This window comes from Triticum urartu, chromosome 3A (assembly GCF_056163025.1).
Source record: "Triticum urartu cultivar PI428250 chromosome 3A, HENAU_Tu73, whole genome shotgun sequence".
In the NCBI taxonomy this organism is placed as follows: Eukaryota; Viridiplantae; Streptophyta; class Magnoliopsida; order Poales; family Poaceae; genus Triticum; species Triticum urartu.
This window is the reverse complement of record NC_141875.1, coordinates 603,632,442-603,637,702: the sequence shown is the minus strand read 5'-3', so window position 1 is coordinate 603,637,702 and position 5,261 is coordinate 603,632,442. Positions and strand designations below refer to the sequence as shown.

General features: G+C 51.6%; 1 pseudogene; it reads right to left on the bottom strand.

The window, feature by feature from the left end:
• Positions 1 to 1,864: 1,864 nt before the first annotated feature.
• On the bottom strand, positions 1,865 to 2,901 carry LOC147980744 (uncharacterized; annotated as a pseudogene).
• Between the last annotated feature and the right edge of the window lie 2,360 nt (positions 2,902 to 5,261).

Genomic DNA, 5,261 nt, shown 5'->3' with positions numbered 1-5,261 from the left:
GACGAGTCCAAGTAAAGAGCGTGGGAGTATCGGGGGTAGAGGATGATGAGGACGGCGCGCCTGCCGCTGTGCAAAATAAGTACACCTCAAATTAGTTAGCCTCCACCGTGCAAATAAATGATTGAAATCAAAGGAAGGATATCCGCGCGGATGACTTACATGGGATGATAAGGCACGAGAATTGCCTCCTTGTCCTTATTGGCGAGCATGAAATTGATGATGTATACCCTCGCGTATTCACAGTGCTTTGCGCAGACTCCCAAGAAGGCCTCGTGCATGAAGTACGGGTCAACGACACATATATGAGGTATCTGCTCAACCCCGATGAGGTAGTTCATGTGCAAAGCATAAAAGCGGACAAACGCAAAATCCAGCTTCTTCAAGTGAAACATGTCGAAGATGTAATCGAATCGAAGGAAGAACTGCTCCGCGGGGAATGTGTCGACGTATGACAATCCCCGCGGCATGTTAACCACGTATAGTGCGTATCCTGGATTTTTTGAGGCGATGAGGCCTTTCTCTATCCGCAACACATCGTCATGAAGTCTCCTTAAATCGCCGAATCTGGCCCACAACGCTGCTTCAGGTAGGATTGGTTGACCGGGGATATGCCATTTGCCGCACCGAGGATATCTATACGGTCTTGAACCCGAGGCTGCTAAGGCGGCTGGATCACAGAAGCAGCTTTTTTGCCTTTCCTCGGTCTCTTCCTAGACTTCTTTACTACCGGAAGGTTGTCCATAATACGTTCAGACTTCAGAGGCGGCAATTCAGACACTGATTCATGACGCTCAACCCCTAAGTAGGCGCAAGTATAGACATACTCTTGAGTGTCATCGTCATGCTCATCCTCATCTATGGCGACGTCACCAGCGACTAATGGAGTAGGTGAGGTGTTGATGTTCATACCTAACTGCGTGCTCGTGGGTGTGCTCCCGGCCGCCTCCAGACGAAGCAGACTCTTTGGCCACAACAGGACCCACCCATTGCAACAATCACCAAGCTGCCGCGGGATCTCATCGTCATCCCCCACTAGTACCGGAGGAGCCAAATTCTCGTGGCTCGGTTTGACACTGGCCACAGAAACCTTAAAGACTTCCGGGGGGATCGGCCGGCTGTGGAACTATGGTTCCTTCGGCTCCATTATCGTCGCCTTCCCCACATCCACCTTCTGGTCGCCGATGGTGTACAATATGGTGCACGGGGTTTCGTCGACCTACAAAGAAAAGTCTGCGACGTGATACATCCGAAAGGCAACGAAAATGGGAGACTACACATTTATTGAAGGGGGCCGGTGTGAAAGATACCATGAGGACGTCAAGCTCAGACAAAGATGAAGCACCGCCGAGCACGTCCGGTACCAGAGCCAGTGCCGGAGCAGGTGCGGAAGCCGGTGTGGGAGCAGGTGCAGGAGCTGGTACGGGAGCAGGTGCAGCAGCCGGTGCGGGAGCAGGTGCAGGAGCCAGTGCCGGAGCTGGTGCGGGAGAAGGTGTAGGAGTTGGTGCGGGAGCAGGTGCTGGTGCAACGCTAGTTGAGCTGCTCCTGAGGAAGTCAGCAAGGGGGAAGTCCGCTGCATTTTTTTCTGGATTTTGCCTGCTCCAATTGAAAACGGCCGGAACCAAGGTAGTAGACATATCTACAAGCACCTATTTTGCGGCAGCTACCGCTGTTGCGACAGTCTCAGATGATTTCTTTTCAACCGCAATCTCAACCTTCTTGTCGATGTTTTCTTCAGTTAACCTCCGTCTTTCCTTTCTCTCCTTCATGGTCTCACGGTAGTACTTCTTCCACGTGGCGTTGTCTCCGACACCGTGCACGCGTCCATATGATGGTCGAGTCTCCACCGGGAGTCCTTTCAATATGTTTAACGCCCGGTTGAATGGAGTGTCCCACTTGGGCCTCGCCAATGCCTCAGACGGCGAGTCACTTTCGGCCGCAATCCTGTGCTGCTCTCTCTGCAAAAGGCACACGGATCGTTTACAAATATGACTAACGTGCAGTCGAATTGATCAGAAACTAAAATTACCAGCAGTCTAATGAACTCCGTCATGACCGTGTTCTTCTCGAAAACCTTCTTCACTGGGTCCCAACCGTGCCGGGCCCTAAGGACGTCACGCTCCTGCGGGACGGTGAACTCCACGAAGGGGTCTGGGATGCCTAGACTCGTGGCTTCCGCGTCCTCCTTGGCCCATATGGACCTCTTCCCGCCGTAACCACGGCTTCCGAGGTGGTGGCACCCAATGTTCTTCTGTTGAAGCCCCTTCATGTACTCTGACTTTTTTTGGCATCTTCGGCCTTGCAAGCTGCCTTGAATATTTCAAAGTGCTCTGCTGTGATTGTCGGATTATCCTTTACAATCTCGGAGTAGGATTCCTTTTTGTTGAAGATCCGATATTTCAACCTTGCTTTCTAGGCGGCCAACACGTCGCTAAACTTGCTCATGGCTTGTTTGTTTATCTTCTTCATTGTCGGGTCATTATCTGGATCTTTATAATCCTTTTCATTCCGGCCCGGGAACAAGAATATCTGGTGCAGGTTCTTCAGGAGGGAGGGCATCATATTATCTAACTTGTTTAGTTTCTCATCGTTGATGGTGGCGGTTGTCCGTATGATGTAGCCAATTTGATTGCCGTAGCACACGCGCGCTTCCTCAGGCGTGTTTGGCTCAAAATTGCCGCCGTCCACCTCCGTGACCACCAGTCTAGTAGTCCTGAGCTTGTTAGGAAGCCGTCGCCTCTTTGCTTTTGGTTCTATACTGGCTCCGCTCCCCGAGGCAGCGCCGGTCTCAGTCTCAGCGTCGGTTTCGATGCCGGTCTGAGTCTCAGCGCCGATCTCAGTCTCAGCGCCGGTCTGTGTGTCGGTCTCAGTCCCCGATGCAACCGGTGGGCCCAGCAACAACATCGGTTGATCATCGGCAAGGGTCAAAAATTCATCTGCCGCCAGGTAGACGTCGTCGCAATCACCAGAACCCTGTCCTTCATCGTTGCTAGCAATGTTTCCTACGATTAAATTTAGTAAATTAATTTTGGACCTAATAAAATTAATAATAAAATACAAAACACCTATGTTTTGCAGGAATGTTGACTCCTTCCTGGTGCGGCAAATCCCGGGCACTCGATATGTCCTACTTTGTAGCATAAGTCATGCCGAAATTCATGGAAAATTTCGGCATGACCTTTGCTAAAAAGTGGACAAATCGAGAACCTGAAATTTGCCGGAACGGAAACGAATCAACATTCCGGCAAAACATAGGCCACTCAGCTTCATTCCCTGGAAACAACAAAAGGCCACTTGGGCACAATCGAAACATGGGCAAACACAATTGAGGAATTTGCATATATCCTGACCACTTCAAATTTGCATGTCCTAGCGTTTGACACTTCAAGAAAATCTACACAAATTTCATGCTCTCTCAAACTCAATACAAAAACCAAATATAGATTATATTTAGTTAACTACTAAACTAAACTTTACTCTAAACTAAACCCTACTGCCCTAATTAACATCTAGTTAAACAAACTCAATTCAAAAACTAAACCCTACTGAACTAATTAACATCTACATTATCTACTACGTAACATCGTCTATTATTACCCTAACTAAAAAACATCAACGTTATCTACTACTTAACATTAACATCTATTAACTAAAAAGGATGGGTGGGGGGCTTACAGAGAGGGGAGAGACGGTGGCGGGGAGGTGCTCGGCGACAAAGGTAGGGACAGCGAGGGTGGGCTCAGGATCGGGACGTGGCGGTCCTGGCGGGCTCGGGGGCGGTGAGGTCGAGGGAAGCGACGGTGAGGTCGAGGGCGGCCCGAGAGGCGACGGCGGTGAGGCTGGGCGGCCTCGGCCGTCGGCCGTGAGGATGAGCGCGGCGTCAACGCCGGCAGGAGACGGTGGTGAAGTGGGGGCGACGGTGAAGTGGGGGAGACGGCGGCGAAGTGGGGCGAGGGGTCGATTTGGGGGAGAAGTGGTGGCCGGGGGGAAACCGTTTTTGGTTAAGTCAAAAGTAACGGTAGCGCGTTACAGAAAACGCGCTATAGCTAAGTTAGCTATAGCCCGTTTCAGAGAGCGCGCTACTGCTACGTCTTCATCATTTTGCCCTTTTTCATTTATTTTTCTTTACATTTTATATTTTTCCTTTCTCTTTTTTCTATTTCTTTCATTTTCATTTACTTCTCTATTCGTTTTTCATTTTATTTTCTTTTCGTTAGCAGTAGTGATTTACACATAAACGCGCTGCTATAAGTTTATTAGCGGTAGCGCGGTTTCTGGAAGATCGCTACTACTATGTGTAGCCCATCAGCTAAGTGATTGGAATTTTAGTAGTAGCGAGTTTTCGGTGAGATGCGCTACTGATATATGTCCATCTGTAGTGCGCTTATTTTGCACGCGCTACTGCTGTCTAGCAGTAGCATGCTCTTTTAACAAGCGCTACTGCTAAAGTTCTGTGTATAACATTTTCCCTAGTAGTGATGGTCCGAAGTGCTGACGTCGGCTGGTGGCTGCGCTTGCTGAAGCGCTGGCATCCCTCGCACTTGTTGACGAGTGACTCTGCGTCTTCGAGGGCCGTGGGCCAGTAGAAACCATGGCGGAAAGCCTCGACCACCAGGGACCATGAGGCGGCGTGGTGCCCGCACTCGACCTAGTGTATGTCGAGGAGGATCTCAATGCCCTTGTCCTGCTCGACGCAGTGTTGGAACACGCCGGTGGAGCTGCGCTTGATGAGCTAGTTGTTGATGATGCTGTAGGCGGACGCTCGACGCTGTACTTGCCGAGCTTCAGTCTCATCCATGGGGAGGACACCGTTCTCCGGGAACTCTGAGATGGGCAGGGCCCAGGATGGCGCCGTTACCACGGTGAAGACGGCCACTATTTCGGGATCCGGTCGGCGGCCCCCGAACCGGGTTCGGCAACCCCCGGGACGGGTTGCGTTGCGGCCGGATCGGATGGAGTAGTCCCCAGGCCGGGTTGAGGCGTGGCCGGGTCGGTTGGCACATGGCTGGACTCGGAGTCCGGAGATGGCTTGATGGACGGCTTGTGCGGATGCTCGAGGGAGACGCTGGATGGGATGGACTGCCGAGACATGGTGATCTTGGCGAGCGTGTCGGCTGCCTCGTTCTCCGCATGCGGGACTTGGAGGAACTCGCAACCCTCGAAGAACCGGGACATCATCTAGACGAGGAGGCGGTAGCTTGCCATGTAGGAGTCGTGCGCGTCCCACTCGCCCGAGCATTGCTGCACCACCAGGTCCGAGTCGC